Raw genomic sequence first — 23,232 nt, forward strand, 5'->3', positions numbered from 1 at the left:
TCAGACAACAGCGTCTCAGTGCAGTTTCCTCATCAATTTAAGCTAATCTAAGGCTGTGCTCCTGCTCACGGGGTGGGAGCAAGTCCCGGCTTCCCCTTCTGCCCTGCACACACCTTCCTGCTACCTCCCTCAAAGAACCTCTGAGGGTTCTTGGTCTGACTGAAAGCATCCCAGTGTAAGATTTTAGCTCTTGTGCTCACTCTGACACCAGGGAGAGGGCAGGAACAAACACCTTTTCATCAGCAGTTTAGTTTTAGGTTGGCTTACACTGATGGAGGAACCATGCCTCCGGGTCCCTCTAGCTGACAATTAGCTAATCTTATTAGCTAAACTTTTTTATTTAAGCACATTGCTTTCCTAGGGCTGAGAAGTGTTCCTTGATTCAGTGACACTGCAGAGGAAATGAAGCACTGGAAATGAATTAAATCCGTAAGGGGAAGAAAAAAAAACAAGCCACCTTTAAAATTGCCTGTTAGTGGCAGTATTTGGGGTACAGGGAAAACACACTGCCCTGGAAGGGATACATTTTTGCCATTCAAATTACTCTGAAGATCTAAAACTTTCCAGAAAAGCAAAATGGAAGGTGTGTGCCACGGCAGTCCCCAGGGCAGCGCCAGCCTCCCGTGCCAGCAGGCCATGAATGAGGGAGATGCTCAACGTGTGGCCAGCTGGGCCCACCACAGCTGTAGATGCTTGAGCTTGACCATGGCATCATTTGAATGTGAATGTCAAAACTACTTGCCCCAAGAGCTGGTTGAGAGAAGCAGCTTTTCGTCTGTGCCGTACCGGGGGCTGCTGGAAGCTTGACCGTCCCCTCCCGTTGGGTGAACTTTTCTGAGGAGATGTGTGACTGTTGCCCATCTGTTGAAGGAGTGATTAAAACACAAAACGCAACAAAACAGGCAAAACCTCCCGGCACTCTGGTAAGGGCAGAGGTTGGGGCTTTTTGTTCTTTGGATGAATCCCCCTCTGAGAAGCCTCCCGTGCTTTCCCTCAGCGCCAGGACAAGCCCTTCTTTGTGGAGGGACATGAATATGGAGAGACCCGCAGTGCTCCCGTCTCTCCAGTCAGCTTCAAAGGGACATTTCAAAAGTCATTATTTTCTGGCAACTTTAAACATCTGAATGGAGGCAGCGCTGGCTTCACAAACAGTATTAGCCGGCTTTGATGACTTGGAGCAATTCAATATTTGCACAATTAGAACAAATACTTTGTGTGGACTATGTGGCTTAGCAGGCCCGAGTGTTGGTTTTGCTGACTGAGTGTAGTATGTGAATGTGTCGTTCACATTCAAATGGGATGGTCTTAAGTCATTTCCTTAGCAGACAATAATCCATTCCAAGAATAAGAACATCTGTTCGGGGCCCAGACCTGAAATAAATAGTAGGCTTAGAGACAGGTCTTTTGTCCGGCATCGTTTGGGTATGAGACATCTAAGAAACAGTTGACTCTTCAGGTCACAGCTGGGATTTTGGTGACAGAGGGTGAGCGTGTCTCTGCTACAGCTGACCATGTCAAATCTTACCTTTGACTCCAGTTCTGTTCCTCCTGCCAGTCTGTGCTGCTGTGATAGCACAGGGTTTTACTGATTTCAGCTTGCTTTAGATTCCTCACAGCTACATTCCCTTGTTTTTCATCTCTGTGTGTGTGTATATGTGCTGCTGTTGGTTCATGTTATTCACACAAGGGAAACCCCAACAGCTGGCTATCAAATTGTCATTTATTTGTTAGTTATCACTCGAAAAAGCCCAAGTTTCTGAGAAACTATGACTGTGTTTCATAAGCAATTATCTGTCTTACTTTTTAAATTCTCTCTTGCAACCTTCATCTAGAAATCTCCAAATACTTGTCAAATACTAAATTAGGGAGTCTCACAGAAGTTTCTGGGCAGCATAAATTTTATTCCAATGTATAAGTAGATAAGCCAAGTCACCAGAGAGCTAAGCAACTTCACTGATATTTCACAAGAAGTTGCCGCGCTGCAATCAATAAATAAAACTAGTAATAACTTTGTAAGGAAGCCAACATCTTAAAAAGTGATTAGCATGGTTTATCTCGCTCCCTGTTGTGTTTTCCTTCTCTGCAGAGAGAGCCCCTCTGTCAGCAGCTTCCCTTCACTGCAGGTCTGTGCCCGTCCCCTCTGTATCTTGCAAGAAACCATTGGGTTGTTTTACTCCATACGGTACCCTTAGCTGCCTCCCGGGAATGGCTGTGAAGGGTCATCTTCATACTTTAGGTGGGGTCAGTTCTTGGCCAATTTCAAGGCTGTCTTCTTCTCTGGCTTGGCTGGCACCTTTCCCTCCTAGTGATAAGTGATGCTCTTGGGGTCATGCCTGGTTTTGAAGTTAGTCTTTGCTGCTGAAGTCCGAGGGAGAGAGCACACTCTGGGTTCTGATAAAGAAGGAGAGTTTCTGTGGTGTGTCGCTGGGCTCTGCTCAAGGCCCTCCATGGGTGGTGACGGGCCACCGCTCCGCGTGTCGGAGGTGAGATAAGGAAATACTCACCACAGGTTATGAGCTTGTTTCACCGTTTTCTTAAACCCCAGGGCAGAGCTGGAAGTTGAAGCCATGGGCAGAATTAACAGGGTGCTCAGAGAGGCTGAGAGCAAACCTGACTGGGAAAACCCTGTCCATACCAAGAGCTTCCCGTGCAATTATTTAGATTAAAAGAGGAAAGGGAGCCAGGCACTCGCTCACAAGCAAACAGTGAACTGGTGGAGTCAGAAACTTGCAAAGCAGCACCGAAAATGGAGAATCTGCTGTTCACACCAGTTCTGCGTCTCACCAGGGCTCCCTATTGCCAGTCCCTGTTGCCAGACTTTCTTCCTTTTTGTTACTGCCGCTAAGAACAAGCAGAAAACGGTTTGATCGACTTGAAAAGAAAAAGCAGTGTTAAAAAAAAACCAAAGTTGCCACCTTCCAGCTTACAGAGAAACAGGTAGATTCAGTATTAACTCGAACAGCTGAATTGAATATCCCTGATTTGAGAAGCAGGAGGCAGCGGTTGCTGGAGCCGTGCCCTGCCTGACCCACCTGCAGGGACCTGCAGCCAGAGCTGCTGCGAGGCAGCAGGTACTGCCCACCCAGGGCAGGTGAGCTCTGGCAGGAGAGGGAAAGCTTCTCCTCGCTGGTCGTTGCTCCTGGGGACATCACAACACTTGCAGTGATAGCGGGTGATGAAAGGGAACCCGACTGAAGCCAGATCAGAGTGACCCTGAGCTCCCTGTCCTCTCATCCCAGACACCTCTCACAGCTCCCACCCTCACTTTACTCCAGCACTCACTTGGGGTGTACACACCAGAGAGTTCATGCTCCTTCTTCCCTGGGAAGCTGGAAGCGCAGAGCTCTAACCACCCATGGATGTCAGACAAAGAGCAACTTCAGTTGTGCCTGTGGTAGTCAGCCAAACAAGGATGCTTTCCTTAAAACCCCAAATATTTAAGTTCAGACTGAGCAAAATAAAGCCCTTGACTCTTATTTAGGCACAAAGCTTCCTGTTAAATACAATTAAACTGGAAAACTAGAAACTAAGTATTTGAAACTGTGTCACCTACTGCCTTCAGTAAAATTCTGGAAGGTATCCGAAAGCAGAAGAGTCATGCTTGTCATAGCCTGTTTACTTGTTTGTGTTTGAGGTGTTTTATCTTAAAAAATAGCCAAAAATACGTGTGAGATAAATACCCTGACCAGATTCTTATCACGTAGGTGCTAGAGATCTTTTCTGTTAGTCTTGCTTTTGCCACAACACCGAAGTGTCCTGTGGGATACAGATTTGGGTGGTTTCAGGAATTATCCTCCCAGCACTCTCATTCGTAGCAGTTTTTATCACGAGGATTTCTAATCAATACGCCTCACGAGGCCCAAAATAGCATCTGCTGTTTGGTCTCATTTTCAGTATTCTTTGTTAACAAAAGAACTGCAAAATAAAAGCCAGAACATGAAAGTGAGTCCAGGTGAGCTAAGGCAGAGAACTTCATGGTTCCCAGCTGGGAGAGCTGCTCTGATGCCACCTGTACCCCCTGCTGCCCTCAGTGGGTATATTAAACAACTCCTCAGTGCTGTGCTGAAGTTTCTCTGATGGACTCCTGCCCTGCACAAATTGGTGCTTGGTCCTACTCGGCCAATGTGAGGTGCTGATCACCTTGGCTCACTTTAGCTTGGGTAAGAACTGGGGCGCTTTCAGGCCCACAGGAGCAGGCTCCCTGGAGAAGCCAAGCCACAAGTTGGCAGAGATGGGACCTGTCGTTTGTGCTTGGTGAAAGAGGTCCTTTGCGCAGCAGGGGGAGCAGGAACAGCCTCTAGTCCATGGAAAAACTTGCACAAACTTCCGTGGGACCAAGGCTTGGTTCAGGATGGTAAATACACATCGGTGTGCTCTGAGAGACAAGCTGCTATGCAGGAAATCACGGTTCTTCGCCACATGTGGAAGCTCTTGTCTACATCATGATGAGGTCTCGGTGTAACTGAATTTGCTGTGAGCCAGAGCAGAAATAGAAATTCAAGGGAGAAAAGAGTGCCCTAGATGATGAAGATGTCCACAGCTTGTGAGTCTCTTCAGTAACGTAGCAGGTTCTTTCCCCAGTTAAAAGTCAATGGGAATTGATTAGTCCTAAATACTCAAGGCTAGCAGCAACTGAACCCAAAAGAGAACTAGAAGCAAGCATAGAAATACAGAATGGCACAATGCATTTTTAAAAAATTATTATATTTCCAATCCTTCAAAAACCCCAAAGGAAAATCCAGTTATCATCTTAAATAAGTCTCCAGCAGTTCCAGGGGCACAAAGGCTTTGAGGCCAAATAAGAGCTTCTTCTGTCCCTGGGATTCCTGGTCCTTATTCAAAATCAATGAAAAATAATAGAAATAAAGGAAGACCAATTGAAAGATTAAGCCCCTTCAGCAGTGTTAGCACTTCAGATGATAAATGCTGCCTCTCAGGTTTGGAAAGGCACCTTCAAACTCAAAGTGACATGTTTACCTGGCTTGATCCCCTGTAGGTCCTTCCTCCCACCCTCGCTGTGTTTCTATTTGTGCACAGGGAAGGTAAAACCATGCTCTGAGTCATGGGCATGCAATGAAGTTGAAGTCAATGACCAGTTTTGCTTCATTAAAGCTCTAATGAGTGTTGCTGATCCTGGAAATGTTGGTGACTGCTTTGTGGCAAAGCTGTGTGCGTCCTTTCAGGGTGATTGGCCACCGCAGAGCCCATGTGAGTGTGTGGCCACCTTTGATCTTCTGATGCGCACTCCCAGAAAAACAGCTGCCCTGTTCCAGGGTAAATCAAGGAGGAACATCTGAGGGCAGAGCTCCAGCAGCACAGCAAAGCAATCTGATGTCAACAGCTACCGACCTGCTGCAGCTGGGAAGTGTGGGTCACACAACTTCCAAGTGCAGATGAATAGGGCCTTGTAATAAAGCTTTCCTTCAGCCTTAGGCTTTTCCGATTATTAAAATAAAAAAATACAGATGCCTTGCCATTTCTTTTGCTACTACAAGCCCAGTTACATATAATTCCAGTCAGCCTAACTCTTATCTGTCTTTTTAGAAAGTCCAGGTTGTTAGGATCCATTTCACATTTATTTCAGAACACCTTTTTAAACATCACTCATGCTTCGAGGTTGCTTTTCAACAGCAGCTTTATGTTGTTACGGGTGAGGACTGTCGTTTAGATGGGTGTAAGAGCAGTACTCTCCAACTTTGGGCACTTTGCATCCTTAAGGTTCTTTCCAGGGCAGCTTGTGCCACCCCGGCGAGGGGCAAGGTGGTGGAGGGCACCTTCCTTTCCCAGCTACAGCACGTGCCACCATGGGCTGGGGTGGCAGGTCCCCTTCCAGTGGGGCCCTGGAGCAGGCAGCACGTCGTGATGGACTTGCCAAGAGCTAGAGGGCTGCAGCAGAGCCCAAGCCCCGGGTTGCTGCCGCTGCAGCCTCCAGACGGGAGGGATCTTTGGCAGCATTCCTGGGCTCTCCGCATGAAGGCCAAGGGAGCCAGTAACAAGCTAAATGAAATTATATATTCGCTCGAAGTTTAGACAAGACAGAGTAACTGATGGCATTCCTGGGGAGACTTGAATAAAAACACCTCTCAAAAGAGCTCTTACTCAAAAGCAAGGGGGCTGTTTGCCCAAGTACATTTTCCTTCTGGCCGAGGTAAATCCAGTGCGTTTCCCCCCGCCCACCATGCACTGTTAAATCTTTTCATCCTCTCGGAATCAAAGTGACTTTAGACTTTTTTTCCCTGGCTCACAGGTTGCGGAGTGGCATGGGGGGGTGCCCAGCGCCTCTGAGAAGGGGGTGTTTGCCCCAAAGGCCTAGCGGGGCTGCTCCGCTCCCCCGGCCGGGGGGGATTGCGGAAAGACCCCGGCAATTAGTAGCTGTTTCTCCCCGCAGAGACCACGAGGGGGAGCCCTTGGCCAACCGGCCACCGCCACCGCCGCCGCCGCCACCCCCGGGGCCGCCCCCGGCCGGGGAAGCGGGGGATGCCCGGGGGGAGCCGGTGTGGGCTCCAGTGGTTGCTGTTCTCCCCGCATTTCTGGCCGTCCTGGGAAGAGCTGGGCTTTCCCACTCGAAACTGAGGGCCACGAAAATCATCAGAGGGCTGGAGCACCTCTGCTGGGGAGAGGGGCTGAGAGAGCTGGGGTTGTTCAGCCTGGAGAAGAGAAGGTTCCGGGAAGACCCTAGAGTCCCTTCCACTACCTAAAGGGGCCTACAGGAGAGATTGGGAGGGACTCTCTCTCAAGGAGTGGAGCCATAGGACGAGGGGTAACGGTTTTAAACTGAAAGAGGGGAGATTTAGATCAGATCTCAGGAAAAAATTCTTTGCTGTGAGGGTGATGAGGCACTGGAACAGGTTGCCCAGGGAAGCTGTGGCTGCCCCATCCCTGGAGGGGTTCAAGGCCAGGCTGGATGTGGCCTTGAGCAACCTGGTCTGGTGGGAGGTGTCCCTGCCCATGGCAGGGGGGTTGGAACTCGATGATCTTCAAGGTCCCCTCCAACCCAAACCATTCTGTGATTCTATGAGTGTGGGAGGGTGTTTCTAATCATTTCTGCACTTCAGAGGGCTGGGGTGGACACAGGCAGCGTTACTGCTCTCCTGCTCCAGTCTGATCATCCCTTTCCCCTACAATTTGAGGAAGCCTTTCATGCAGCAACAGGGAGAAAGGAAAATATTGAGGAAATAAACAGAAAAATGTCATTTTGAGCTTGGCCCTGTATTTTACGGCCCATTCTCTCATTACTTCCATGGGAAATGACATGTTCTGCTGCAACGACCGTTATCAGTTTTATTGCAGAAATTTTCGACATTCCTCAGGACTCAGCCTCAGTTGAGCCCATCTGCTGCTGCCCGGCGGAAAGCAAACACCTGCACATGTCTCTGCACACTGGAGCTGGCCCGGGAGATTAGCAGCTAAATAAGAGATTAGCTTTTGTGTCTGGGCACTGGGGCGTTCACGGCACTTGCTACTGGAACCAGCCTGCGTGGCTGGCCAGGGGGGAACGGCTCAATGCAGAGGCCAAGCCAAAAAGCAGGTAAACTAGCCCCCAGCTTTCCGTAGCCATTCCCAAACCTGGGAGCCCTGTCAGCTGGCTTCAAGCTCTGTCTCTCCTTCAGCCATCAGACCCAACCTTACTGGTATGAGCAGAGGAACGAAGGTGGTTTCTAGCAGGACAGCTTAGCCCAAGCAGAGCTGGGCACAAACACAGCTCCTGCCATTTTTTTTGCCTCTGAGCAGCGTGGTCAGAACTGATTTGGCATCGTGCTGTGCAGATGTGGCTTGAGAGAAGGGCTTATTTTGACCAGTTCTTCATACAGCAGGAAACTGAAACGTAGCTGGCCAACAAGGAGTTGGAAAGACCTTTGAGGCGGTTTGTCAAGGGAGGCTGAGAAGTGAAGGCAAACCCTTCGTTTTCTCAAACACAGAGCACATGGACGCTATGGAACATTTGAGACTGAGTAAAGATGTTCCCTGAAACGAGGGCTATGGCTGTGTGTAGAGGACTTTTGTTGTCTCCTTGCTGTCTGTGTGGAGAGTCGGAGGTGGGGAACTGGGAGGGGGGTTACTCTACACAGCTGTTCGCACTGGAAAAGGGAGAAGAAACTCGCCCAAAAGAGAAACAGCATCTCGTCTTCACACAGCCCGAGGACCTTCATGCTTGGAGAAGTAGAAGTCAGTGTGAATATTCAAACGGGGCAGGCTGTAATGTGAGCAGTGAAAGAAAGTGCTGCAGCCAGGCAGAGACTGAGGAATGTAGGTCCCTGGCATACTGGTTAGCAACTGCCTGTGTTTGCAGGCAAGATTCAATCCAAAAATGGATTGAAATAACAGACCATCCAATTTGATTGTAGGAGGAGATGAGAGAGACACAGAAAAGCAAACAAGGAGATCTGTTATAACTCAGCCAGAGTAGAAGGAAGTACTGCGAACTCCTCCGTCAGGTGGGTAGTTTGTTGTCCCTGATAGAAAGCCTCTACCTTTGGCATTAGACCTGAAAGACCCAGAAACATCAAGCTGCTGAAGCCACAGCAGCTAAGCCTGGGTTAAGCAGCCAGCAGAAGTGCCTAGCTGGAGCAGAGGTGGCAGCCAGGGTAGTAATACTCATTTGCTTGGACAGATCTGTCTTTTCTTCCATTTAATCAGTGGCTCTGTCTGCTTCCCTTTATGTTCCTCGGCAGCTGTAGCTCTCACTTTCCACGCCAGGCAGCCAGGGACGGGCCGAGAAACGAAAAATACAGCGGTCTCCTTCGTGCCTTAGCAAGAGCAAGGCCTTGCCCCATCTTGTGTTCCTTCCTCTCCGCCCTCTTCAACACACTTCTCTTTCCAGCCTGTTGCACCTTCTTCTTCTGCTGTGCTCCTGCTCCTCCATCTTTATACCCGATCCCCATATTTAAAGAATTTTGAATTTAAATTTGCCTTCTCCTCTCTCTAGAAACAACTTTTCTCAGTCCCCTCATTTGGGGGGCTGTGGGTCAACTCCAAGGAGGACTCACAAGTATGAACTCTTTGGTTGCTTTCTGAGGCTCTTCTACAACAAGATAGCTTTGAGTGTACACGTGTATCGTGCTCAGTGTAAAATAAACCACCTCTTTCATCAGCAAAAACACAGCCCCTGTGCCTGCCAGGCCAGCTCTGTGGCTTTTATTGTGTGTCACAGCGGAGGGATGGCTGCGAGCAGATAGGCGTGAAGGCAGGTTCAATGGATTTTCAGCTGTGAAAATATATCAGCGGTCTCCCCTGGGGGCCAGGAAGATTGAGTACAACCACAGAGCACGTGGGTGAAACCCCTGGAGCTCCCCAGAGCTCAGCCTGGCAATGCAGGAGCACCCGAGAGGGGTAGGGGTTCCCTTTACCCAGTCCACATCTACTTTTGTGGTCCCGGTGCTGGTCTGCAGCTGGTGGGCTGTGCTCTACCGAGCCCCACATGGACCTTCTCAAAGTGTTGCCAGAAAGTGCCCGCAGCCCCCTTCCAGGCAGAAGGAAAGGGTTACATGCGTCATTAACAGGCCGTGTTTACCCAGAAAAAGCCAAACTCCTCAAAGAAGGTGACGTATGCACGCAGGGAGGCCCAGTTGCCTTTTTTAAAACACAGTGACACACTTGAAGGCTGCCAGATTCTGCAGCTCTTAACACGGTATGCGGCTGGTGAATTTTTTCATGCTATTCAACATTTGCCTGGGTCTGATTTTAATTAAAAACAGATTGAAAAGCTGAGGGGGGAAAAAAGAAAAAAAAAAACCAAAACCAAAACCAAAACAAACAAAAAGAAACAAGAATTAGGAATTAAAAGAGCCAAACAAAAACCCTCTGATAATTGTCACTGCTTGGGGTTACAACATATGCAGAAGATGGCAAACCCACTGTCGGTGAATCACCGTGGAATGCATCCATTTGTTTAACTCCTCATGAGTCGTGACGTGACTCATTCCCAACCTGGAGACCAACGGGAGATTTTGAAGGGAAAATATGGCATAAAGCAGGCTCCTTGCAAAAGAACAGGGACGGTTAATTCTAGCCTTCACCATCTGATTCATTAATGCTCCGCAACGTGATTGCAAAACGTGGCCATCCCCGTTTGGTAACATCAGGCACTCGTGTTTAGTGGCACAAATTGGCTACGTGTGGGCTTGGACTATCATAGAATCATAGAATGGTTTGGGTTGGAAGGGACCTTAAAGATCCTATAGTTCCAACCCCCCTGCCATGGGCAGGGACACCTCCCACCAGACCAGGTTGCTCAAATAGCCATCCAGCCTGGCCTTGAACACCTCCAGTGATGGGGCATCCACGACCTCCCTGGGCAACCCGTTCCAGTGTCTCACCACCCTCACTGTAAAGAATTTCTTCCTAGTATCTAACCTAAATCTCCCCTCCACCAGCTTAAAACCATTGCCCCTTGTCCTGTCGCTACTCTTCTTTGTAAAGAGTCCCTCTCCGGCTCTTCTGTAGGCTCCTTTCAGGTACTGAAAGGCCGTTATAAGGTCTCCCTGGAGCCTTCTCTTCTCCAGGCTGACTTCTCTTCTCCTGACTACACTGAGCTGGACCTTATTTCCACCACCGACAAGTGCTTTCTAATATTTTGACCTGTGTTTTTCATCCAGTTTTGAAAACCCAGCTTTGAAATCTGTGTGAGAAATTTGCAGACAGGGTCCCAGAGCCGTTAGGTGCTGTCTCAGAGATATTACTCCAAAGGTGGCATCCTTCTTTTCCAGGGGAGGTTTGTCAAGGGTTGCATCTGATTCACACGGGAAAAGAAAATTTTGACCGTATGAGTCACTTCAGTCTTTGGATACTTCATAAAACGCACGGTGTGATTTGATGCATGACTAATGCGTTTGTGTATTTAAGAGTCTGTGGATGCTAATGGAAGTTACAGAGCCACATCTAGAAAGGAAGACACTTCAGAGCATAGCAGTTCATTAACTTTCATCTCTACATAATCAGCTGCTGTTTTATAGATCTAAAAAAACTCCTTAATGCTCTGTACGCTTTAGGACTGCATTTTAAAAGTCCCCTACATTAAGCCTTTGTTTAAACATCCCACTCATCCACTATTAACCCTCTCATTGTGCTTTATTTCAGTTCACTTGCAAAGCCTGAGCTCTATCTAATTAACAAAAAAATTGTGTTGCTTGCTGGGAGCTTCCCTTCTCCGACCCGTCCCTCCCCAGTATGTTCAGGAGAAATTTCAGCCCCCTTTTGTTAGTAGCATTCACGGAGTGACCTTTATTCTGTCTGGACAATACTTTCATTATTCACAGGTAGTTACTAAGTAACCCGTATGAATGCTGCCGGCGATGCATCTCTGATTAAGGGTTGTGCTCTCTGGTTATTCAGTGTTGGGGCTGTGGGACCGAGGGTCCGAACCCTCTGGTGTTGGCTCTGCTCTCCGTTTGAAAAGGGTGCTCATGAATCAAACTTCTTGAAACTTTTTAATTTTACAAGGATTTTCTAATGACAAACCGGGCTTGCAACAGGAAGAAAAAATCTAGACAAAAGTCCTTATATTTGTCATTAACCAACAGTTTGCAAGAAAAAAGTTAAATATATTTCTTGATGAAGTTTTTTTTTTATTTTCCCCCAGTTAACATATTATCTATATTCCTACTGGTTTTCCTTTCTAATGGACAAAAAGTAATGAAAAATTCTTTTAAAAAAGAGATTAACTATTTTTTTAAAAATTTCATATAAATATAACTGAAGTTTTTAATCATTTAAACAACATAATTAATTGTATTTTTAATTAGTACAACCAAGAAAATTAGTATTAAATAATTTCAAGCCAGTCTAATTGTGGGTTTCCGTGGTATGAATCCATACTAAGAATTGCTCATGTTAAACTTAGTGAAACTTTGTGAATATTTTCATTTACAACTGGTAGCAGTCTGAAACACATTGCTATTGAATTTTATCATTCTTTGAATCAGTGTTTATCATCACTACCATTTCAGACTTCTTTTTCCACACATATATTTTTCAGCTCTCTGATGTGTATTCTCTTGAATCATTTCCTTTCCTGCTTTTGGCTGTGTTTTGCACAGGCACTATCGTGACATTTGAACATCCATCATAGAATCTTAGAATCATAGAATGGTTAGAGTTGGAAGGGACCTTAAAGATCATCAAGTTCCATCCCCCTGCCATGGGCAGGGACACCTCCCACCAGACCAGGTTGCTCAAAGCCCCATCCAACCTGGCCTTGAACACCTCCAGAGATGGGGCATCCACAACTTCTCTGGGCAACCTGTTCCAGTGTCTCAACACCCTCACAGGAAAGAATTTCTTCCTAAAATCTAACCTAAATCTCCCCTCTTTCAGTTTAAAACCGTTACCCCTTGTCCTATGGCTCCACTCCCTGACAAAGAGTCCCTCCTCATCTCTCCTGAAGGCCACCTTCAGGTATTGGAAGGCTGGTATAAGGTCTCCCCAGAGCCTTCTCTTCTCCAGGCTGAACAACCCCAACTTTCTCAGCCTGTCTTCACAGGAGAGGTGCTCCAGCCCTCTGATCATTTTCATGGCACTCCTCTGGACCCATTCCAACAGGTTCATGTCCTTCCTATGTTGAGGGTCTCCAAAGCTGGACGCAGTACTCCAGGTGGGGTCTCGTGAGAGCAAGAGAGACTGCTCTGGTGCAGCGCTGTAATGAGGTATGTGGGCAGAATGGACCACAAATGCATTTTGAGCTCTGGTTCCAAGCCCAACTTGGCTGACTTAGATAACATTATCTTTGTGTCATCCTTCTGCTGTTAGTACTGCACAGAGCTGTCACAGCATGAAGGAGCCAGGAGAATCAAAAATACCTTCTGACTGTCTCTGGGATCAAATATAGTGTCACCCCAGTCCTGTGCTGCACTTAAAGCAGTCCCAGTAGTGATGCCAGACAGTGACTCCAGTACCTAATTCTGCACCCAACAGAGAAATGGTGTAACAGAAAAAGAATCTTTCAACCCCTCTGCCCCAGGACAGCAGGACTAGAAAGCATTTTCAGTGACACCACCACTGGCTTTAGACCCGAAAGACAGGAATGAGTGCTCTGTCAAGTGTGTTGTGCAAAAGTCCCTTCTCAGCCCATGATAACCCCTTTAGATGGTCAGGATTAACCCATTAGCTGCAGGATTCATCAGCCATTATTACTTAAGCCAGGTAAAAACTTTTGCCTGTGGCTCTGTCCGCCTTTAAACAAGAAGGAAGGCCAACTGCATGTAGCAGAGGAGACACTGAGCCCATCCTCTTCAGAAAACACGTGCTATGACACAGGCCTTGCGTCAGCCCGCAGCCCTGTCTGAGCACTAAACTCTCCTTGGTAACATTGCAAAAACCCTGTTCCTTTCAGGTTTTGTTCGTCATGTTATGGTAATTGTTGCTCCATGGAGGAGTGCTAGAACATTGCCCTTCCTTTCCCAGGACCAGTACAGATCTGTAAACTGGTGTCGCAACGGGCCCTGTCACAAACTGGCTGCAAGGCAGTGCCAGGAGTGCCAGCTGAATTGTGGTATTGTTCACCTGCAGGGCAACACAATCATCAAACACAGATTTGGGAGTATTCACTTTCCCCACAAGAGGTGACTCCGTGCTCTTCAGCACTCATCAGGATTTTGACATTACCTTGCCTTTTGTTGTGCCGTGCCACCAACTCCCACGGCAGGCATGGGAGGGAGGGCTCCTGTGAAGAAATCTGCTCTGGGTGGACCTGCTCTGGCAGGGGGTTGGACTAGATGATCTCCAGGGGTCCCTTCCAACCCCACATCATTCCATGATTCTGTGATTCTGTGACGGTGGCTACAGGTCCTGCTGGGATCCAGCTCTGTAACAGCGATGTCAACCTGCTGAACCTAATTGAAGGGGAAGCCGTGTTGATTTAGGAACAGCGCGGGCAGTGCAGTGGCTGCAGGTCCTGCTGGGATCCAGCTCTGTAACAGCGATGTCAACCTGCTGAACCTAATTGAAGGGGAAGCCGTGTTGATTTAGGAACAGCGCGGGCAGTGTTGCATTTTTGAGAAGCTCTTAAGTGCTTATTCCTTGGGGAGCCAGCTGTGGAGCTGCGGTCTGGACGCAGGCCCCGGCGTACGGCAGACGTTGGATAGGGATAGGTTTACTCCGTGCTAATATCTCTTTACCCCCGGTGAAAAGTTCCAGCAGATTTTTGGTTCTTGTTTATTTTGTTGCAAATTTCTTATTTGGGAAAGCAAATTTATTCATGTATCGGTACTTTACTGGCTTTACTGGATGTCGTGACTGGTGGTTTTCATTTTCCTTAAGAGCTGCCCCCACCTACCGTGCTGTTTGAAATAAATGGACCAAAAAAAAAAAAAAAAAGGCAGAAGTGTGTATTGAGAAAAGAGGAGAGAAATTGTGGTTGGTTCAATGGGGTGGCAAAGCCCGTCTGAGGTGAAGGGAACCTCCTGCTGCTGCACCACTTCTGCTGGAGAGACACAATAGAATCCGATATCGGGAAACCTCATGTGCAAATTTGAGCTATCAGCCTACAGACTTTCTGGCAACAGGGGTTTCTTTTTTTTTTTTTCCTGAAAGCAGTCTGGCGTCTGATATCTGCAACCGGCTGCTGTGACAGGACTCTGTCCTGTTTCTGATTTAAAAAATCCTCCCAGGAGGATTCTCTCTCTGTGGACCAGGGGCAGGCACTGACGATGTCCACAGCATGTCTTTCTAGCCCACTGGACCACCATCCCAGGTGCTCAGGGCACACTTCTTTTTCCACTAACATGACTTTTTTTGCAGTGGCCAGGACTGCCAGGTAGCAGGTCAGAGGGAAGGTTGTTGCAATGATGCATTTGTGGGATTTCTCTGGGCTGTGCAACACCTTGGTTAAAAGAAGGTCAACGTTCTGTCAAAGGAGACACCCTCATTTCACACCAGACATCAGAGTAACTACATCAGGGTGACAATGCGGTGGCCAGAGTTAAAGTCCAGACAGGAGATCCTAGTGATGAGCTTTCTGTCTTGCAGAAGAAACCTCTTTGGGCTTCCCTTTCACCATAGGTTGACCAGTTGTCACAACAGCTCACTGCTGCTCAGGCAAAAATATTTTAGCAAACCTTACGTCCCTTCTGTGGACTTATATAGAAGCAGGAGTACTTCCCTTATGTGTAACTCTAAAGTGTGTCACTATGTGATGCAGAGCCACCCAGTTACTCACTTTGTGAACCTTGCAAAACGTTGGACTTCTGGTGTATGACTCATCCCTCGTACCTCTCAGTCTGCTCTAGTGCAGGCAGAGGGTACGGGAGAGGCTAATGGACAACCAGAGTTTTTAATTGTCAGGGTTTAAAATGCAGAGTCAAAAGTTGCTGCCAATGGCGAAAGACTGTATTTGTGTCACCATGCCAGTATGCTGATCCATCAGTTCTGCAGCATGTGGCACACCTGTGTGACAGCTTTCACAAAGTCATACATCAAATTACGGGCACACGCGAGTGCCTTCGGAAAAAAAAGGCTTTTGAAAAACTCCTTTTCCCCTGGCTACACATTCAAATTCTGGGAATGGATCACTGTAGAGAAAAAAATAGGTAAAGAAAATAGGGTGGGTTGAGATCTCCAATCTCTTCCACTCCCATTCACCATTATGGTGCTGTGGCATCGTAAGAAGCTGTAACGACCTCGTAATTTCTGATTTTTTTTTCAAAAGAATACAACTGTAGTAGTCAGGAAAAGCAAGTCGGTCAGTCAGAATTTTGTCAAAATCAAATGTTACTGTTTGGGGAAATAAGACAGTGGTCATTTTTGCTTTCTTCCACCTTCAACCCAAAAGGATGGTCAGGAGCACAGATAACTGTGTCTGTCGTGTCTGTCCGAGGGCATCTCATTAGCTCCTGTTCAGCAGATGGCAGAGGAACAGCGTATGAACCTCACATCAAGTGAAGTCCACGAGAACAGACAATGCCAGAAGGACCTGAGGTCATTCTGGCCAGTTTGACGTTTACTTGCTTCCAGCTCCTGTTTTAAATTATGTTACTGAGAACATGGATTTAAAGTGCATTCCAAAACCAAGGGGGGGTGAGCAGCAAAACAACTGCATACAGCAAGTGCAAAGTGAGAAGTCTGGTGACTTGGTAGTGAAATTGTCTCACAGCAGAACCAAAGGTAGCCACTTGAGCCTTGCTAGCCAAGTGTGCAAGGTTTCCCCAGTAGGCCCTGGTATGGATATCTGGGCCACCAGAGGTAGCCAGATGTGGTGCTTTGGTGGTACAGGTTCCTTACATACCGTGAGCTACAAAAACTGTTCCTTGACCCCAAGGGCCTGGAAAGCAGATAGGTGAGGGTGGACATCTGTTTCCTACAGTGTGTAAAATGTGTCTGTGTAAAGCTCACAGTCTCTATTTGTTCTCCTGCCACGAGGCTTTCCGAGATTTGGAGACCCCAGTTTGCATATGCACTTTTGAGACTGGGAATCCCAATGTAGACCTACTCCTGATACAAACACAACGAGTACAGAAGTGATCATTATTCTCACATGAAATAATGCAAGGTCGGTGTCTGTGAATTCTCCTGCATATCCTATAGCAACAGCCAGACAGCCCCAGTGATCCAGACCGAAGGAGGAGCACTAATTTGCACTTCCTGAGGACGCAGCAAACAGCATCAAACAATCAGAATGTCACTAACTGCAGAATTTTTATCAATCCACTATATAACAGAAACAGATAATTGTTATAACAGATAACGATGGGCTAAAATCGACAGGTCTGATACTGCACCGTATTGGCTTTTCCTCATAATTTACATGTTGAAATCTTGAGTTGTCAACAACAAGTGATCTTCAGACTTTACATGATAGCATTTGGTAAAGACCATGTATCAGTGAAGGGCTATTAAATTGCAGAATCGTAATAATTTCTGTCTTTCACATTCTCATGACTCTTCTCTACCATTTGCCAATCCACCACTGCTCTTTACATCCTAGTCCATCCTGCTGCTGCAAATGATCCCTGTCTAAAAATATAAGAAGAGGCAAAGATAACGTTTTCCTTCGTTTGATGACTGCTCTTTGGAATGCGGGTTTTTTTCTCTCCTGGTGGGTGGTTCCGTAGTGCCAAATTTATGCTGGGGAAACGTGCGTACACGTAACATCCTGAGCTCATTCATGGTGGAAGGACCCAAAGACCTAAGTAGGATGCAGGGCCTTTCATATCTAGGTCACCAGCGTGGCGATAAGTAGGTCAGTCAGGATGGAAGTAGGTTATCCAATTGCTATGTGGGGTGAGGGGGACCCATCCACTTCTCGGGTCCCTTCCCAGGGCACAATAAAACAGCATCACAACTGACATTGACATTGACTGGTGTCCCCCCTGGCCATCTCCACGGAGATGCCATGAAATAAACGGACAAGGAAACAAAACCATCCTGTCACCCGGGAGAGGGCACACCCGGGTCTCTGCACAGGCATATTGGGAGAGCAGCACGGAGCCCGGCTGGGGAAGCTTTTGCCTGATTAATGGACAGAAAAAGGACTTCACTTTCCAGGGCTTTACTCTGACACATTTCATCAGCACTATCACGTATAAGACAAATAGTTTTCTCCTATTATGTCAGAACAAATTGCAGCCCGCAGGCCTGATTCTCTGCTCCATTATGCCAGTTTTACGCTGGTGCAATTTTACTGAGCGCTGATGAGCTCCACCAGACTAAAACCAGCATGACAGCATGGAGATGCAGAGTCTTCATCTTCCAGAGGTTGGAAGATAAAGCTCCAAGGCCCTGCTGCATTAATAGCGGTTTTCCTAAGTACAGCTTTGATGAAAAGTAGAGCCCGATACCGCGTTTTGAAGGCAGATCATTTCTATGGCAAGGAACAGAAAGACGTGGTCGTAGTATTTGTGCAGTAGTTGTGTTATAGCAGGTCCTGGTTTGGATCTTTCAGCTTTCTAAGGCATCACCTTGGGTGGTGCAGGCAACAAGAGGAGCAGATGACTTGTTCCCACGGCTGTGCTGGGCTGATGGCAATTTAGAGCAGTGTTCCCCCTCACCTCTGGGTCCTGTTACCTCTCAGCCCTGGATAAAAGCATTTCATAAAGTGTTTGGAAGGAGGTATTTCTACAGTATCCATTCAGTGGTTTCCTTGTAAAGAAACAGCTGCTCAGAGTGCAGGGGAGAGGAAGCAAGAGAATGCAAAGCATGTGGTGCTTTGTAAGAGCAACGGCTCTTGCAAACTACAACCAGTTGGCTTTTTATTAGGGAACTCAGAAGTACCTGAGGATGAGGAATGTCTGGATTTGCAAAGCTGGTCCAGAGGTTTGTCCTGGTTTCCTAAAGTACTCCAGGGTGGCCCCATGAAGCCAGTGGGCTTGAAGGAGGAGGAGGAGGAAATGATCTGACCATTTCCCACCCACCTGGCTTGTGTATTTTCTTTGTTCATCTTCCACAGCGTGCTGTCTCCCTATCCAGGCTGATTGGGATATAAAATCAAATTGAAATGGGGGAAAGGGAGTGAAACTATACATTAATCCAAATAAATCAGACAAATTGTGCATGTTCTCTTTGCCTCTCTCTGGGAAAAAAGACTGTGTTTATGTTCCAGCTTTTAACTGCATTATTTTTTAGTACAAACGCATGTGTGCTTTAAGGCTTTGAGCCCTGCAATGAGCCCCAGATCACCCATAAAGTCTTCTGTGACAGTTTGACAGCAAGAGTAACTGAGCAACACATGCAGAAGGGGGGAACAGCAGACACCATGTTAAGCAAAGACAAAGAAAATATTACTCCCATGATCTCAGCTGTTCAAAAAATATGCTGAAAAGAAACCAGAGTGCTTGTCATCTGCAGCTTCCTGGGTGCAGCGTAGCATGTGATCCAAGAACATCCTTCCCCTCTACTTCCCATCTCCCCAGATAACAGCACTCTGCAGAATTCACCTCAGTTACTACGCAGTGCTTCCAAACCCCCCACTTTCTCCTTTGCTGGGAGCTGGAGACTGCCAGTGTGTGTAACTTAGTGTGATTCCTTTGATTTTATGCGTTATCTGTTGGCTTTGCTGTGCACAGTGCTTGCATGGCAGAAAAAAAAAAGAAAAAGAAAAAAAAAGGGACTCACTCAAATGTAAGATAAGAGAGTAACTGAGCATGTCTGCTTGGAAATGGCTTGATTTTTATCGGGGAAGTAAGCATTCTCAGAAACCTTAGTTAAGCAGCAGCATGTGTCAATCCTTTTAAGGCTTTTCCTTAGGAATAGATACTACATCCTATAATGTATGTACGTGAAAAAGATATGAGGACAAATAGTTGCTTTTTAGCTCCAGATAGAACATTTCAGAGCACTTAAACAGATTATGTTCCCAAATTCACTGTACGGTAGGCAAGTAACATGAATCTCACCACCTTTTTACTCATCAACTGCTGTGTGCTCACTGACTCAGGGAGGTATGAGCTACAGCAGTACTAGTAAATTAATGCCCAGCACCACTCTCTGGACTGAAGACAACCGTGTCCCCCCTTCTTAAACTCTCCTGCCCTCCGAAACAGGATGGCTGCACCCACACTGCCTGTGGAGAGTGGTACTTGGCCCACCCTAACTGTTCCCAGAGATAGTTTGGGAGGCAAAACTGTGTTGGTTATGGCTCAAAGTCAAGCTCAAGTCCTGGTAACCAACTGCAGTTGAGTGTTCCCTGCCACCGTTTAACTTGGCTGTATAGATACAGCCAGAGAGAGCTTGTGTCATGAGATGGAACATAGGTCCTGAATCTCAGTTTTTCTTTCCATGGCCTGAGACTTCAGGTCCAATGCAGATCTTAGGACATCGTTGCTGCACACTGCAGAGCTTGGTGTCAACTCAGAGCCAGGGAAGTGGACCTTAGGAAAAGGCTCTGAGCCAAACCATGGTGCCACATAACCTAACATGGTGTATGTATGTGGCTTTAGCTATAAGTTAGATTATACTTGCACTTAAGCAGCTAAATTCACCATCACTAATGTATAAAAAGGACATTGTGTTGACACATTTGCAGGAAAAGTCTAAGTGTGACTGTGAGTCACATTTCACTTATACTCGCATTTCTGTATAGCCCTTTCACGGTGTTGCTGCTCTAGGCAGAACTTCCTACGATTAGTCATCCAATTCAAACTAATTATCATGGCAGGAGAAGTTTTCTGAGTGCTTGCAGAGAAAGCAACGACTTTTTATGGGTTGTTTGCCATCTTGACATTTCAGGAGAGACCTCAAAAAGAAAAGAGGAAGAAGAGACAGACTGTAAGGAAACAGAAGTAGGGAAATATTTTGATTGCAGAGGAAGCTGGCTAGTCAAAGGGACCTTATCTTTGTACGATACTGGTTATTTTCCAGTTAATTTTGGATATTGGGTATTGGCTATTGAATAGCAAGACAATTGTGAAGAAGGCTTCCTAGCAGGCAGGGCTGTTTCTATGGCCCATTAAGCTATTGCAGAAAAACCAAAAGAGTGCATTAATCAGTACCTTCAGCAAAGCTCTGAAAGGCAGAGTTGCATCCTCACGTGTACGTATTTCACACACTTACACCCTGCCCTTTTGCGTTAAAGGCATTTGTGCCTGCCATTTCCTTGTACAGAATAAAGAGCATATATTAAGCATGCACTGAGCTAAGGGAAGGGCAGCAATATTGCAAGTCAGCATAGGGGAACCCGAGTAGACAAGAGAGACTTTGAACTTCCAGCAGCAGCCATTTCAAGACAGAATTATGAAAAAAAAAAAGAAGAAAAATACTTTGGACACTCCTTATCCAGTTTTACAAGGCGAGAAAAAGAGCAAGGTATTTGATACACACACAATCACACCAACATGTTTTTCCACCACCATGCAATAACTCATTGGAAATCCGCAGATTTTTTTTCTTAATTGTTGGTACCCTCATAGGGTTTATGAGTAATAAGAATCGATCAAGAGGGATCATGTTACTGAACTAGCATGGGTATACCAGGACAACAGGAAAAAATCCTAGCTAAGCAAAGAATATTTTTTATTTAGGTTTTCATTAAAGTCAGTTTTCCTACATCCTTCTGGTGGGCAATATGGGAACTGATTCCAGCCCCCCAGGGTCAGTAATGCTAGATACCAGCTTCTCTTCACACCATTTCTGAGTTAGCTCCATCTTTATCTGTATCCAATGACATATCAGCATTTTTTTTTTTTTTTATACCAGTTATGGGGGTAAATTACATACATTTGGGAAGGACCTTCCCTGCTATTGATATGGCAAAATACTTTCTCGGAAATCTACTGTGTGATCATAAATTGTGCATAAACCTTGGAGGTCTTTATTTGTAGGTATTCCGGAGCTTAGATAACACTTTGCAACACCAAGACTCGGAAAAATTCCAGTCACTTAGTCTCAGTAACCACAATTGTAAAGAAAAGTTGATTGTATTCACCCAGCAGCTTCAAGGGTGTCGTGACTACTGGTTATTCAATGTTTGCAAAAGGATCTGATAATGAAATATGGTCCAGGCTCCTCGTGTCCTGTGCATAAAGCATTTGATTATCTTAATACAGCATTAAAAGGCTGCCTATCTCCAGGGACTCTTCCCCCTAGATGTAACGCACACCTGTAAAATGAGTGCTCAGAAAGCACAATTAGACTCCATGGTTTTTATAACTGCCTTGAAAGCACATGGTCCCTCCACCAGTGAGAAAAAGCAAAGGCTCTCGGCAGGGAGAAATAAGTAGGGATATCATATGTTTGTTTCCTACTCCTTGGTATCTCCTACCATTTGTGTTTTATCTCCAGAAATACTCAGAGGAGGTGGCTGGGGTCTTCTGGAGACAAATTTCTCCAGCCTTTGCTGTTCTCTGTTCACAGACTGTACCCTTGAGGAGTCTGGCGCTGTCACACTCAGCGTTTCAGTCCTTGCTCCAAGCTGTTCCATGTCAAACCAAACTTTGCTCGTGTGGAAAATGTGTTCAAACCAGTTAGATCCTCCCAAAACCATTCAGAGCCATGTGGAGGGGGATTCTTGGGAAAAAAAAGCCAACACCCAACCTATCTTAATCTCTCTCTCTCTCTCAGTATTTATATATCTTAATATTTAAATATTTATATTGTATGTAATTATTAACAATCCTCTTGAGAACTGAACAGAAGGAAAGCCTAACTTTTATAACGAAGTGAGTAACATACACTTATATGACAGAAAGTTTATTTTCACTATGTGAGTCTGAAAGAGTGGGGGGGGCGGGAAAAGCAAAAACCCCAAGGGGCCTAAACTGCTCCTGGGTTTTGAACTCAAGCCAACGTGTAATATTTAAGGCTGGTGCTTTTCAAGAGCTTCCAAAGCGCATACAAGATGGAAAATGAAATATGCAGTCAAATCTTGACAGGCTTTTTCAACAAATGTTGTTACTAGCTGCAGAGATGAGGCTGTGGTCCTTAGCAAGCAGGATTTTGCTGGAATTGTGTAAGGGAATGAATCTGAGGCAGCTGCAGGAGAGAAATCAACTGTCCTAGTGGGTTACTTTCTGGGTCTCTGCTGTACCCTCCCTATAAACTTGTGTCGTATTTTCCTACATTCATTCCCACTTCCCAAAATAGTACGAGCAGCTTCTTTTCGTGCCCCCATCAGCTCCACATCCCTGTATCACTAATGTCTCCCTCAGGCCAATTCTCCACTACCTCCAGCTCCTTCACAGGTCTTCTACCTTTACTTATCCCAGCAGCTGAGCAGAAAGCAGTGTGTTCTGTGGCTTTTTCAGAAGCCGTGCAGAAATTGCTGTTTAGGCTGCCACCTACTTTAGTACTAATTGGCCAACTCTTTCTCCTAAATCCCTTCAGAGCAATCAAACTAAATGGTGATGACTGCCTTTCCATCACTAACAGCATTTATGTGGCCATTTCTCTGTCTCCTGAACAGATTTACCCTAAACATGGGCAGCTTTGAGGTCTCTGTCACTACATTTGTTTGAAACTGATTAAAGTTCAGAAGGTATTGCAGGTGGCAGCACTGATGACGGGGAAAAACTGATGGACAGGCAGATAGACAGCAGCTCACATAAGTCGTGTTTCCTTAGGAACCAGACTGAAAGCAAATTAGAAATGATGAAAAAAAGACCCTTCTGTCTTGTGCTTTGTGGTTAACAGACCTGTTTCTTATGCTGTTGTTGCTATGGGTTTATTGTTATTGTGTACTTCATAATACAATAGAACCAAAGAGGGTTAGTGCCAAGAGATAAGTCTGTTGTCACATCAACTGCCACGCAGTCCAAGGGATATATGATGCTGTGCTCTAATTTATACTGACTTCAAACCCCTCAGTCTCAA

At 46.2% G+C, this 23,232-nt stretch overlaps 1 protein-coding gene across 1 annotated transcript in view; it reads left to right on the top strand.

Annotated features, from left to right (window-relative positions):
- SCAF8 (SR-related CTD-associated factor 8) overlaps positions 1-23,232 on the top strand; it is a 192,912-nt gene that overhangs the window by 122,571 nt on the left and 47,109 nt on the right. The window lies entirely within an intron of this gene.

The sequence above is a fragment of the Calidris pugnax genome, unplaced genomic scaffold (genome assembly GCF_001431845.1).
Source record: "Calidris pugnax isolate Ruff unplaced genomic scaffold, ASM143184v1 scaffold24, whole genome shotgun sequence".
Taxonomy (NCBI): Eukaryota; Metazoa; Chordata; class Aves; order Charadriiformes; family Scolopacidae; genus Calidris; species Calidris pugnax.